The sequence below is a fragment of the Juglans microcarpa x Juglans regia genome, chromosome 6S (genome assembly GCF_004785595.1).
Source record: "Juglans microcarpa x Juglans regia isolate MS1-56 chromosome 6S, Jm3101_v1.0, whole genome shotgun sequence".
Taxonomy (NCBI): domain Eukaryota; kingdom Viridiplantae; phylum Streptophyta; class Magnoliopsida; order Fagales; family Juglandaceae; genus Juglans; species Juglans microcarpa x Juglans regia.
This window is the reverse complement of record NC_054605.1, coordinates 7,148,677-7,164,635: the sequence shown is the minus strand read 5'-3', so window position 1 is coordinate 7,164,635 and position 15,959 is coordinate 7,148,677. Positions and strand designations below refer to the sequence as shown.

The following is a 15,959-nucleotide window of genomic DNA, read 5'->3' as shown; positions in this document are numbered from 1 at the left end:
ATACCTGCATGTTTGACAAATTCAAATTTTAGATGTGATTGTGCCCCATATATATGCATAGATGGGAGACAATATTATTTAATGTATCTACTGTGTTTGAATTTCAATTCTTAAATCTTTTTAATGTTAGCTCATACAACTTTAATATTAAATCACTGCATTTCAATTCTCAATCTTTTTTAATTTAAAATATCCAACTTTGATATTAAATCAATTAACGTTCGCACGTGAGAATCAATGACGTTCTAACATTGGCACAAAAAATTTTCATGTTCACATGTAAATAGCCTCCATGTTTGAATGTCTAGGGCACGTTCTAATGTGAATATGTATAAATTCGAACGTAATGTAATTTTTCATCTATCTTCAGTGAAGGTTTCCACAAACCGTCATAGAAAATGCTTTTTTGTGACGGTTTGGGTACTGTTACAATTTACAAACTGTCACAAAAACTAATTTCTGTTGTAGTGATAGTTGCGTTTGGATGTTGACCTGAACTGAGATGAGTTGAATTCTTTATGAATAGTAGTGAGTTGAAAAGATGGTGAAGTGAGTTTTGCGAGGCCCACCTATGATGAGTTTAGATGTGTTTGGATGTTATGATGAATTTAGATGTATTTATGAAAAATTGAAAAAGATTGTGGGTCCCGTGTGTAAAGAGGTCTTGAGTTGAAAAAACTTGAAGGTCTCACGTATAAAGAGGTGATCTTGAGTTGAGTAATATTTAGTGATTTGGGAATTGTGTTTGTATATTGGGCTAAACTTAAATTTGAACTCAACTCAGATGAACTTAGCTGCTTCCATGTTCCAAACGTAGCCTAAAGCCCCGTTTGTAACTTAGACTGAATTGATATCAACTCAGTTCAGTCTAATTTTAAGTTAAGTCTAACATCCAACACCCAACTCTCATATCACAAAACTCATCTCAACTCAAAACTTCTCTATACGTGGGACTCACAAACTTTTTCAACTCAACACATTTTTACACATGGGACACACAACCTTTTTCAACTTCTCATAAATATATCTAAACCCATCTTAACATCTAAACACATATAAACTCATCTTAGGTAGGCCCCACAAAACTCAATCCACCATCTCAACTCACTACTATTCATAAAGAACTCAATTCAGCTCAACATCCAAACGGGACCTAAATGTTTCGCCCCATTTACTCCTTTCCAATTAGTACTCCACCATAGCTACATCTCACTCGACCATCGTCGCCCACCAGTTCACAACTGTCATATCATACATACTCTCTCCCTTGTTACTCTTGTTTCCGCGACAAACTTCACTTCTAACAACCACATGACCATGACAATCCCTCACCACCCTTGGCTTTCATCTGATCAGCTCAATTTTTAGCGAGAGATAAAAAAAAAAAAATATATCCATTAAAATGTATTTAGCTTTAAAGCCAAAAAAATCCAAATCGTGTAAAACATCACTTGAAACCCAAAATCACCACCCGCTAGCCCCCAACTTGTAATATGTGAGATCCCTAATTTCTTGTATTTTAATTATTTCAATTTTCTTTTATTATTGACACTTTTATTTCATTTCTTATTATTTTGGTTTTAATTATTTGACTTTGTTTGGCTTAGGTTACAGTGTATTTTTCTGATGTGCCGTTTAATGTTATTTTCATGTCTTTTTCAAATAGGCCTTAGATTGGTGGGTTGTGTGGTTGAGTGTATTTGATTTTCTATTTGGGCCGAGTGTGTGTAAGTTAGGGCCCAGCTCATGTGGAGTGAAGAGGAGCCAAGCCCCTTGCTAAAACGATGCCTTTTTGGCTCAACCATTAGGGCTTCATCGCAATTTCCCTCTGTGCCGCACGCCCACTTCTTCTTCTTCCTTTCTCTTTTCATTTTCTCTTCTTCCTGCTACTAAACTAGTGATGCCGCCCACCTCCTCCAATCGAACCATTTCCACGCAGAGCTTCTTCTTCCTCTTCATATGTGTGACGCCCCGACTCCCATGTACAAAAAAATACAGGAATCATGACGTCGGGATGATGACAACACGGATCACACATCCCAACGATAGTGCCAAGTGTGTGCAACATGCAAAAGAGCACAATAAAAATTACAGCGGATAATATAAATAAGTCATCTAAGTACCAGAAGTTTAAATACAAATATTCAAAACAAATTACCTTTAAAAAAGTTATACAGTCATCCCAAAATATAATACAAGGCAAATACATAAATAATTGATAAAAACGAATCTCGACAAACAGGAGCAATCCCAGATCACTCCGCCAACGGAGCCAAACTAAGGCTCGTCATCCTCATCTGCATCAAAAGCTGCGATACCATAAAATGGTACCACAAGTAATAATCTAAAAAACTCTCAGGATAAAACGCATTAATACAATCAACAAATAGATCTCAAAACCTCATTTTCTCTTAAAATGATTATTTTCCAACACACGCCAAAATCCCATTTTGGCCCAAAAACATAGTCTGTCATTTTCCTAGAAAATGATTCACACAAAACAAACCATTTATCGGACACTGTAGGAGGGAATAACAGGCGGGACTATACCACCATCCCTACCGCATGCACCGTAGGCGGGACACAACCACCATCCCTACTGCGTGCACCATAGGTGGGAATCACAGGCAGAACTCTACTAACATCCCTGCTTACCACCATCCCTACAGTTCCTTTCCACACAATGAATACTTATCACACACAATGAATACTTATTAGAGCACTGTAGGCGGGAATCACACGCGGGACTATACCACCATCCCTACCGCGTGCACCGTAGGCAGGAATCATAGGCGGGACACAACCACCATTCCTGCTTACCACCATCCCTACAGCGTGCATCGTTGGCGGGAATCACAGGCGAGACTCTACCACCATCTCTGCTTACCACCATCCCTACAGTCTCTTTTCCTTTTTCTCAAACCAGTCAATCTAGTCATTTCAAACACACTTAGAATCATTTCATGTGAAAATCTAATTTTCAAATAAATAGCTGAAAACTCAGTTTTCAATAAACACATGAACATGAATGTATGTACACGAAAACCCAGTTTCATTTACAAACATGATCATGCGTGCAATATGCCATGTACATGAATAACGCCATACCAACAACCAACAATGCAAACCAAACACACAACAACTCCGTCCACAATCCATCCGACCCCCGAACTCCTCAGACTCAGTTCGGCATAACCAACTAGTTCACAGATAAAATGAGTTAGTGCAAAAATACATTTAAATCACGAAAGTTTTTTGGGAAAATACCTACAGTGCTATATAATAATTTTCAAAGGATCACGAAGGTGCAAAAGATGGCGACATAGCAACGTAACAATGCAAAATGCACTGTGGCCGTGGGTCTCAAATACCCATTTTTGAACGGAGACAAACCAAGACCCGAAATTGATAGGGTAGGGCTTAGAGAGGTTGGTGAAGCCAATGGTGGTGGTGGTTTGCCGTGGGTGGCTACGCAAAGGGTGATTTTAGGCCTAAAATGTCGAAATTGGAGATGGAGATAAATAGGCTTCACCCGTGACGGATCGGAGCTGGGGTTGGGTCCATTGGGTTGCTAGGAGGTCGAGGATGAAGTGGTGAAGAAATGGTGGCCAGAGGTGGTGCGACGGTGGCGCTGGAACGAAGAGAAGGCCGTGACTTTGGGTGGTTCGTGGAGGCTACCGGCGGCACGAGGGAGGCTGAGGTTGGAAGGGTGTGATCGCCGGCAGGTGGGGAAGTGAACGGGAGGGGCAGTGTCACGCACGGTGGCACGACGGTGGTGGGCTGGGAGAGACAACGTGAACGCACGGGGAAGGGAGATGGAAAGATGTTGCACGGGGAAGGAAAACAGCGGAAGAAAGAAAGAAAAAGAAAAAAAGAAAAGTGGGGAAAAGAAATGAGGTTCGATCCTCACCTCTTGGGAAGATAAGAGAATGTTTTTTTTTTTTTTACTTATGAAGTCTTTGGAGATTTTTAGATGTGTTGGGAGACATGTTTATAAGTGACAGGTAGTAATTCTCCAAAGTCATTACTGCAATAATAATAAACCAAGGGGTCCACAATCTCCTAGTAGTCATAACATACCAAATTGATAAATCCATAAGTCATACTAAACCAAAAGCATAATTAAATCTCAACATAATAAACTCATACATCTTAAGTCTTAATAGATTCAAATAACACAAAGAACTTCAAATACTCAAGTCAAGCCCTTCTAATAACAATGGTACCCATAGGTACTCTATCTTCCATCCATATCTAGGTCAAGCACCAATTTCTATTCCTAACCCCCACCTGGGTCATCAATATCATCTGAAAAATAATGAAGATAAGGGATGAGTTATCAACAACTCAGTAAGCAGAAAACATATACTAGTATGTAAACATGAGCCATTTTTAGAAAGTTTGGTATGCAGGATCAAAACATTTCATTTTCATATGCACATCTCAAAACGTATTATCAGAAAAATCAAAGTGACTTTTCAATCTTTTCATATTTATAAACCATTTTCAAATTCAAAACTACTTTGGCATAACATAACTGAATATCTTCATCTCATTTCATCATATCGTATCGTATCATATAGCATATCATATCATATCATTTACCATGTTTAACCCTCGTGTTGGGGTTGTGCTATCCTTGGTGGCCAAACCAGACAGTATCATATTGTGAAACTTTCCATTTTTTAATCTAGGAGCCCCGAGTGTGAACACACGAAACAACACATGAAAAACCATTTTGTTTGCAAAATGGGTGCACTCATATCATATCTTATCATGTTGGTACCAACCATATCACGTGAACCAGTATCATCATATTAGAACCATATTCAGAATCAGAATCAAAACAGATACGTATGCCAAAGGTTTTTCATATCCATATCATATCAAACCACGTGCTGAACATATTCATTTCATTTCCATTTGATCAAAAACAGATCCAAATCATTTTCATATCACATGTAGATAAATTCACAGATATCATATTCGTTTTTTTGCACATTTCAAAAATATGTCAAATATTGCTTATGTCTACACTATTCAAGTCAAAAACATTTATTTTCACTTTCATACATATCTCATGAGTGAATGCAAAACATATGCTAAGGTTGTTTTTCACCTTTTCTTTTTAAACAAAATGTACATTTTTATAAATCAACATTAGTTCATTTCTTTTTATGCAAATCTAGCATAGGAACCCCGCTTACCTGACTCTTGCAGCATATTATCTAAGCCTTGAAAACACCCACAATCAGTCGTGTCACTTATTCATAAAGATAAAAATATAAACTAAGTATTAAAGACTAACAACACAATTTCGATCTAAATATTAAGACTCAAATTCTAAACCATATTTCAGCATATTTAACTCAACTTAAACAACCATATAATCACTTGGACAACCCATACTCCAACCCAAAATACCATATACCAATCTCAATATTGACCTATACACCCACCGAAGCCAACACCAAACTCAAATAATCACTATATCCACCCCCCTCCAATGGCCCCTAACTCTAAGCAATCACCAACAACTCAACCAATTCAGCAGTAATGTACCTCCAAAATTTACACTCCACTCCAACGGTTGTATGAAACCCTAATAGTTTTAAAAAAACCACTACACAATCCCGAGTATCCATTAAATTCACTGCACGTCCCACCCAAATAATCCAAGTACAGGAACCATTCCAACTAATGGTGTTTGCTTACACAAAAAGAATGCCCAAAGAAAACCCACGGACTACACAAAATTAAATCATGTCCCATAAATTTCATTGGAGTGAAATAAATAACTTGAAGTGAATGTGTGTATGTGGGCGAGAGAAACAGAGAATGAGAATGGGTTGCCGGCGAGCGACAGTGTCACCAATGGTGGGCTTCAATGGTTACAAGGCTTTAGGGACTAACGAAAAAGCAGCACAAAAATACACATAAACAAAAATCTGCACTGGAGAGAGAGAGTGTGTCGATTGTGAAGGCCTTGTATTTCAGAGTCAAGGTGTAACAATGAGAGAGAGAGAGAGAGAGAGAGAAAGAGAGAGAGATACATGTAGACGAAAGAACACCAAGCGAGAGAGGAAGAGGAGATGAGTCTATCGAGAGAGCTAAAGCTTTGAGGAGAAAAACCAACCACAAGGAAAAACTGAACTGCCGAGTAGAGAGAATAGGATTAGAGGAGCAGTTTTCGGTAAAAACAGAGGAGGGGAAAAGAAAATGGGGGAAACTGTCAGGGGGTGGGGGAAGAAAAAGAAAGGGGATGACTAACCTACTAAAACGGTGCCGTTTTGAGGGCTTCAGGCTGGGGTTCACATCCTCCCCCCTTACAAAAAATTTCGTTCTCGAAATTTGCTGCAAGCTATCAAAATTCTCGTCGAACAAGTGAGGGTGCTTAACTCACATCTCCTCCTCGAATTCCCAAGACGCTTCGTTAATAGCATGATTATTCCATGACACTTTAACCAAATGAATAACGTTATGTTCTTTCCTGTCCAAAATCCGTACTAGTTCCTCGGTGTAGGTCATATTCTCTTGAATTTGAAGTGATTCATGATTTATAACGTGGGTGGGGTCATGGATGTACTTTCTTAACATAGACACATGAAACACGTTATGCACTCTCGAGAATGCTAGTAGTAAAGCCACCCTGTAAGCCACTGGTCCAATCTGATCAAGAATCTCAAACGGTCCAATATATCTGGGGCTCAACTTACCCTTCTTTCCGAATCTCATAACTCCTTTCATTGGTGCTGTCCTAAAAAATACTTTATCTCCAACCTCAAACTCTAACTGGCGATGACGTTTATATGCATATCTCTTTTGTTGACTTTGAACTCCTTTCATTCTAGCCCGAAAGGTATCTATCTTCTCTATAGTCTGCTAAATAATTTCTGGCCCCAGAAGATTCCTTTCACCTACTTCATCCCAATACAATGGAAATCTACACCTTCTGACATACAAAACCTCATAGGGTGCCATCCCAATGCTAGCCTGAAAATTATTATTATAAGCAAATTCGACCAATGGTAAATGTCGCATCCAAGTTCCCTTAAAATCCATCACACATGCCCTCAACATGTCTTCTAAGATTTGAATAGTCATTTCCGATTGTCCATCTGTCTGAGGGTAAAAAGCAGTACTGAAACATAACTTAGTACCCATTGCCTCTTGCAAGTTTCGCCAAAACTTGGAAGTGAAACGAGGGTCTCTATCTGACACAATGGATACCAGTACCCCATGCAACCTCACTATCTCCCGCACATACAGCTCAGCTAGTTTCTCCAGTTTATAAGAAACTTCAATGTGCACAAAACGAGCAATCTTTGTTAAGCATTCCACGATCACCCATATAGCATCTTGTCCACTCAAAGTCCTTGGGAGGCATGTCACAAAGTCTATGGAGATATGCTCCCACTTCCACTCTGGAATCTAGAGTGGTTGTAATAATCATGCTGGTCTCTGATGCTCCGCCTTCACCTGTTAGCAAGTTAGGCACTGTTCCACAAACTTAGCAATTTCTCTTTTCATACCATTCCACTAGAAGGACTCTTTCAAGTCCCGATATATCTTGGTACTCCCCGGGTGAATTGTGTACAAAGAACGGTGTGCTTCTTCAAGAATTACCCTTTTCAGTTCATCATTAGCTGGTACTCACAATCTACCTCTAAACCTTGAAACTCCATCCTCGGAAATGCTAAAGTCAGATTTGTCCCCGTTCCTGACTTCTTCCACTTGCTTCACCTCTCCTGAATCTACTTTCTGAGTAGTTTTGATTCTGTCTATCAAGGCTGGTTGAACTATCAAACTGGCTATGAAAGTACTTGTATCACTAGTGATGACCTCAATACCTGCTCTTTCTAAGTCCATCAACAACATATGTTGAGTGGTAAGGGTTGCAACTACTGGTCCCATTGGCTTCGTAATTAAGGCGTCGGCTACAACATTAGTTTTGCCTGGGTGATAATTGATGATGCAATCATAATCCTTCATCAACTCAAGCCATCTTCTCTGCCTCATATTTAATTCCTTTTTGGGTGAAGAAATATTTCAAACTTTTGTGATCCATATAAATTTCACACTTTTCCCCATACAAATAGTGTCTCCAAATCTTAAGTGCAAAAATGACTGCCGCAAGCTGCAGATCATGCGTGGGATAATTTTGTTCATACACATTCAGTTGGCGTGAGGCGTATACTATAACCTTCCCATGTTGCATCAGTACGCACCCCAATTCAAGCCTTGATGCATCGCTATAAACCACGAACCCACCTCTAGCAGTGGGGACTATTAACACTAGAGCTGTCACTAATCTTTATTTCAACTCCTAGAAGCTTTCTTCACACTTTGTTGTCCATTCAAACTTATTATTTTTTCTGGTGAGTGCAGTGAGAGGAACAACTATCCTGGCGAAACCATCAATGAATCGATGGTAATAACCTGCCAGTCCCAAAAAGCTTCTAACCTCATGAACATTCTTTGGTGCCAACCAATTAACTACTGCTTCTACTTTTTTCGAACCCACTGAAATGCCATCTTTTGAAACTACATGCCCTAGAAATGCGATTGAATCAAGCCAAAATTCACACTTGTTCAATTTAGCAAACAACTTTTTATCTCGGAGTGTCCTAAGTACCAGCTTCAAATGTTCTTCATACTTAGTCTTGCTTTTAGAGTATATCAGTATATCATCAATAAAAACAACCACAAACTGATTCAAAAACTCATGGAACATCTTGTTCATCAAATCCATGAATATTGTTGGGGTGTTAATCAGGCCAAAAGGCATGACCAAAAACTCATAATGGCCATATCAAGTCCTAAAAGCTGTCTTAGCCACGTCTTATGCCCTGATCTTCAATTGATGGTAACCCGATCAAAAATCAATATTTGAAAATACTTGAGCACCCTGGAGCTGATCAAACAAATCTTCTATACGGGGCAGCAGGTACTTATTCTTTATGGTCACCCGATTAAGTTCCCTATAATCAATACACATTCTCATCGATCTATCCTTCTTCACAAAGAGAACTAGGGCTCCTCGAGGTGATACACTGGGCCAGATGAAACCCTTGTCGAACAAATCTTGCAACTACTCCTTGAGTTCCACTAATTCAGACAGTGTCATCCGGTAATGTGGTTTCGAAAGGGGTGCTGTGCCTGGGACTAGTTCAATAGCAAACTCTACCTCCCGCTCGGGTGAAAGTCTAGATAAATCTTCTGGGAATACCTCTGGATATCCACTTACAACAGGTATCTGCTCTAACTTTAACTCCTCTCTTGGTGCTTCTACCATGTAGGCTAAGAATTCCTGACAACCATTACGTAACAATTTTTCAACCTGAATGGCAGATATGATGGGTGGATGCAACCTCACTTTCAACCCTGTAAACCGAAATTCACTTTCTTTTGGGGGTCTAAAAACCACTTCTTTTTTAAAACAATCAATACTAGCGTGGTAGCAAGCCAGCCAATCCATACCCAAAATCACATCAAACCCAATCATGTTAAACATTATTAAATCTGCTGGCATTAATCTTCCCTCAATAGATAAAGGACACCTTGATAAAATCTCATCACAGATTACCGAATTTCCTCTCGGGGTCGTGACCACTAACTTGTACTTTAACTTTTCAGTTTCCAAAGTGCAATATCTAGAGTAAGTCATGGAAACAAATGAATGTGTCGCTCCCAAGTCAAAAAACATAGTGGCATTATTAGAAAATAAAGAAAGGGTACATGTGGTCACAATCAACATCATTCATGAACTAAAATTTCCAAGTCTTAACATCAACCAACAGATTAATATCTTAAAACAAAACAAAGAAGTCCTACCAGTGATCACATCATTTCTATCCTCAGTCTCTCCAGGTGTCAGAGCAAAAACTCGTGCAGGCGTAGTGGTACGCTAGATGTTGCCTCGCGCTGTCCCTACTGCTCTGGGTGGTGGTGGCCTGTTGCTGTCCAATTGCAATGGGTAGTCCCTGAGATAGTGACCTGGTTTGCCACAACGGAAGCATAGTCCCACCTCCATCCTGCATACTTCGGCATGTACTTGGTTGCAAGTTCTACACTGATATGCTTGTTGGGTGCCCTGAACTAGCCTCTTACCTGTGCTACTACCTTCATTCCTCTTTTTCCAGAATCCCTGGTCCATGCCAGGATGATACCCAAATGTTGTGGTCCTCTTCCTCTGATCATGCAATGCAGCGCTCCTTTGAAGGCTTCATTCAAAAACTATTGCCTTATTTACTAACTTTGAAAAGTTCCGAATCTGGAAGCCCACTATTCGTTCATAAAGTTTTTTATTCAGCCCTTGCTCGAATTTACGTGCCTTCTTTTCCTCATAAGGAATCAGATATGCTGCAAAATGGGATAACTTAGTAAATCTAGCTGCATACTAATGTACAGTCATAGTTCCCTTTACCAAGGTGGTGAATTCCATAGCCTTGTCTTCTCGGACCGAGCTTGGGAAGAACTGTTCAAGAAAAATTTGCTTGAAATGCAGTCAACTGAATATTTTTGTCCCTTCCGCTTCTCTAATAGTTCTTTTAGAAATCCACCATCTTTTCGCGTCCCTAGTCAGCTTGAATGTGGCATATGCCACCTTCTGTTCATCTATGTCGGTTAAGGCACGCAATATCTCCCCAATGTCCTGAATCCAATCCTCTGCTAGGGTTGGTTCGCCTCTCCCATCAAATAAAGGGGGGTGCATCCGATTGAATTGTTCTATGGTACAACCTCCTTCAATATAGTTGCATTGGCGACCCAAGGATTATGCGCGAGATCACCAATTAATTGATGTGCTGTTGCTCGTAGTACTTCGGAAGCACTCGGGTTTGCTTCCCTTTTGTTCTCGTTTGCGTTTAGATCTGACATACTTCATTCTCGATGACGAGGTGGCCTCCTAACAAAATAACTTGGATTTTTAATAATCGTTTAAAAAAATTATAGAGTTCATATAAACATAATTAGTTAGTGGTACTCATAAAAACAAAACATATATATAATACTTCAAAGCTATAAAAACGTACCTATAATAAAGAGAAAAGAAGTACGCGCAACAAAAGTAATGATCAATCTCCAAAGTCTAAAACTTTGACTCCATCAAATCTATTGAAAGCAATTTCCGAAATCAAACCAAACCACAAAAACATGAATTCAGCTCATAGACCCGTAAAATCCTATATAACAAAATCATTCCTAAAGTCTGCAAATTCTAAGACCTCGAATACCTACAATATTCTACCTTATAGTCCACTCCACTATCACATCAAGTCTGAAAATGATTTCTGAAAGTCTATCTATACTCCAAAATCTCACATACTATAGTCTACAGAACCTTAAACCTGGCTCTGATACCAAATGTAACGCCCTATATTTGGATGGGTGGGAGAATTACTACCTATCACTTATAAACATGTCTCCCAACACATCCAAAAATCTCCAAAGACTTCATAAGAAAATATAATAATAAAAAAAAATAAAAAAAAACATCTCATATCTTCTAAATAAACACCTTGCAAACTCCACAAAGTCATTACTGCAATAATAACAAACTAAGGGGTCCACAATCTCCTGGTAGTCATAACATACCAAACTGATAAATCTATAAGTCCTACTAAACCAAAAACATAATTAAATCTCAACATAATAAATTGAAACATCTTAAATCTCAATAGATCCAAATAACACAAAGAACTTCAAATGCTCAAGTCAAGCCCTTCTACTAACAATGGTACCCTTAGGTACTCTATCTCCTATCCAAATCTAGTCAAGCTCCAATTTCTATTCCTGACCCCCAGCTGGGTCATCAATATCATCTGAAAAATAATGAAGATAAGGGGTGAGTTATCAACAATTCTGTAAGTAGAAAACATATACTAGTATGTAAACATGAGCTATTTTTAGAAAGTTTGGTATACAGGAGCAAAACATTTCATTTTCATATATACATCTCAAAACGTATTATCAGAAAAATCAGAGTGACTTTTCAATCTTTTCATATTCATAAACCATTTTCAAATTCAAAAACACTTTAGAATAATATAACTGAACATCTTCATCTCAATTCATCATATCGTATCGTATCATATATCATATACCATGTTTAACCCCTGTGGTAGGGTTGTGCTATCCCCGGTGGCCAAATCAGACAGTATCATATTGTGAAACTTCCTCTTTTTAAATCTCGGAGCCTCGAGTGTGCACACAGGAAAGAACCCATAAAAGACGATTTTGTTTCCAAAATGGGTGCACTCATATCATATCATATCATGTTGGTAGCAACCATATCACATAAACCAGTATCAACATATCAGAACCATATTCAAAATTAGAATCAAAACAGATAAGTATGCCAAAAGTTTTTCATATCCATATCATATCAAACCACGTGCTGAACATATTCATATCATTTCCATTTGATCAAAAACAGATCCAAATCATTTTCATATCATATGTAGAAAAATTCACAGACATCATATTCGCTATTTTGCACATTTCAGAAATATGTCAAATATTGCTCATGTCTACACTATTCATGTCAAAAACATTTATTTTCTCTTTCATACATATCTCATGAGTGAATGCAAAACTTATACTGAAGTTGTTTTTCACATTTTCTTTTGAACACAAAATGCACATTTTTACAAACCAACCTCAGTTCATTTCTTTTTATGTAAATCTAGCATAGGAACCCCGCTTACCTGACTCCTGTAGCGTATTATTTAAGCCTTGAAAACACCCACTATTAGTCTCATCACCTATTCATGAAGATAATATTGACCTATACACCCACCGAAGCCAACATCAAACTCAAATAATCACTATATCCACCCCTTCCAATGGCCCCTAACTCCAAGCAATCACCAACTACTCAACCAATTTAGCAATAATGTACCTCCAAAATTTACGCTCCACTCCAACGGTTGTATAAAACCCGTATAGTACAAAAACAACCAACACACAACCCTGTGTATCCATTGAATTCACTGTACGTCCCACCCAAATAATCCAAACATAGAAACCATTCCAACTAATGGTGTTTGCTTACACAAAAAGAATGCCCAAAGAAAACCCACGGACTACACAAAATTAAATCATGTCCCAAAAATTTCATTGAAGTGAAATAAAATAACTTGACGTGAATGTGTGTCTGTGGGCAAGAGAAATAGAGAATGAGAATGGATTATCGGCGAACGACAATGGCACCAATTGTGGGCTTCGATGGTAACAAGGCTTCAAGGACCAACGAAAAAGCAGCACAAAAATACACAACAAAAAAAATCTACACTGGAGACAAAGAGAAAGTGTCGACTGTGAAGGCCTTGTGTTTGGGAGTCAAGGTGTAAAAATGAGAGAGAGAGAGAGAGAGAGATACCTGTTGACGAAAGAACACCGAGCAAGAGAGGAAGGGGAGATGAGTCTATCGAGAGAACTAAAGCTTTGAGGAGAAAAACCAACCACAAGGATAACTGAACTACCGTGTAGAGAGAATAGGATTAGTGGAGCAGTGTTCGGTAAAAATAGAGGAAGGGAAAAAAAAATGGAGGAAACCATCGGGGGGTGGGGGAAGAAAAAGAAAGGGGATGACTAACCTACAAAAACGGTGCCGTTTCAAGGGCTTTGGTCTGGGCTTCACATGGAGATCCCACATCGCCCAAGCCCAGCAGTCACAGTTGGTGCTGCGACGACCAAGACCCTCAACTCGGGCTATAAATAGTCCGAGTTTCTCCCCTCTGAAATCACACCAAAAATCACATCCCCTCCTCTCAATCACGGACTCATCGTCTTCCTCACCCTTAAGCTTCCCTTCCTGTGGCTTTATAGAAATTTCCTCCCAATCGCCACCGTGGTCAACCATAGTAAATCCCCTCTTCCACCCACTTACACTTTGGTCCGAAGCCACCTTCGTAGAAACCCACATTTGGCCACTACTTTGGCCTTGTGCAATCATTGTCCGCCATTGTGCTGCCACTTTTGGTGACACCTGGTGATGAGCACCCTTGATGTTACACAAGACCCGTTGACCTTACTCACGATCTTCCAGAAATTTACTCGACCACGTTGTAAGTAATCTTCTGATGTGACCACTTTGAGATTAAAAGAATATTTTTAAACTAACACTTTTATGCAGTCTAGTTGGTTGAGCTGGGTTGTGGGCCTAGTGGATTGTTGGGAAAATTAAACTGTAGTTGAGGTTGGTTTGGGCCTTGGGCCAGAAATGGACGATGGGAAAACGTTTGTAATTGTGATTGTGAATTGTGAAACTGGATGATTGAGATTTCTGTGGTTTATGTATATGTCTATGGAGTAATCTGCCATGTCATCCAATATACTGCATATCATGCATCTGTGCATTTTATGTAATTACTATTCAAACTATTTATATAAATGTGTTGTGTAATACCATGTTGTATGAATTAGATTTTGGGTCCATTTGTGCTGGTTATAATGTGTGGGTGTGTGCGTATCATGACTCCAAGCCGAGATGAAGCGTTATCTTAGTGGAGCTTCTCTGGTCACTCGGAAGCGTAATAAACTGATGTGACGTCCCCTTGGTTGTCACCAGGTGACAACGGGCTCGAACGAGATGGTAACGCTCTCTTACCGACTTCGTGGCCCTTTGCTGGCAAGGCTAGAGGATGCTTGGTCATCGCTCGTTATGAAGTCACATGCACGAACATTACCCGTGGTGTGAAAATGAGAGTCAGGTTGTACAAATAGTTCATAGGGGAAACCATGGCGTATGCTTAATAAAATAAATGGTTAAATTTGGGCCAATGGGGTTTTTGACGTGAGTAATTAAATGTGTCTTTTTGGAAAAAAAGGGTGGAATTGTTTGTCTATGTTTTATTGTGTGGATGTGGGCATGTTGGTTGAATTAATATGTTTTAATATTTTGGATATTATTTGGTTGCTTACTTGCTGAGATTTCATAATCTCAATGTGGTGTTTTCACCAACGATTTTGTCTTATGGAACTGTAGACTTTGATGCAGAGGATGAATATGAGCCTGAGGGACCAACTCCGCCAGAGGCTTGACTTGCTGATGTTATGGTTGCTTTGGCGATATGGGGTTTGCTTCCCCCATGTTATGTTTTTCTTCTTTTATTTTTTTACCTATTAGATGACTGTATAATCATCTTGGAGGACATTTGTTGTTGTGCTGTATTAAATTTTTCTGGTACTTAGTATGAACGCCTTTTTCATTCTTTTGCTACGATTATCATAACTGCACACTTATTGCATGTTGCACACATTCTGAGCACTTGGTAATGGGATGCGTGATCCATGTGATCATCATCTCGGTGTCATGACTTCCACCAAATCACACATGGGAGTCGAGGGTGAGACATAATCTATCCAACATCCTTAAACATTTTTATAATTCTTTTTCATATCGAATCTCTAAATGTTAATTGCGTTTCTTGCACCCTATTTCATGTATGCATTTTGACCCATATTGTGTTGGAGCTCTATTAATTAGCTTACACTTTTGATTGATATGGTTTTCATTATGTTGTTTTTGCTAATAAGTAATATATGTAGGAGTAGATTTTTCTTGAATGTATGTTGAATTTAATAACATATGGTTGGTGATTGTCAAGCTTATACATCTTGGACTTGGTTTTCATTGAACATGTGCTGAGTAAATGATGTAGGTTTATATAAATGTCATTTTGCATGGTAGCAACTCAAAGTTTTGCATGAAATTCATGCATGTGGAAAATCTCAAACAAGCAACACAACAACTCAAACAAGATACTGATAGCTAGTAGCTCCATTACAACAAGTGAGGTCAGCTATGTCGATTGAGGTTTAGCTACGACAAGGTATAGCTGGCCGGTAGCTCCACTACAGCAAATATGAGTTTTGGGGGAGGATTGGTTTTCTTCCATAAAATTTATTTTTTGAGATGAACTTTAAAATTTATCCCAAAAAGAAAAATATTTAAA

The 15,959-nt window shown here is 38.9% G+C and overlaps 1 long non-coding RNA gene across 1 annotated transcript; it reads right to left on the bottom strand.

Moving 5' to 3' along the window:
- Positions 1-11,522: 11,522 nt before the first annotated feature.
- Positions 11,523-12,743, bottom strand: LOC121237714. The gene is made up of 2 exons (XR_005934957.1): positions 12,708-12,743; positions 11,523-11,822 (listed from the first exon to the last, which is right to left on the bottom strand). It is a non-coding gene; the product is annotated as an uncharacterized LOC121237714 (long non-coding RNA).
- Between the last annotated feature and the right edge of the window lie 3,216 nt (positions 12,744-15,959).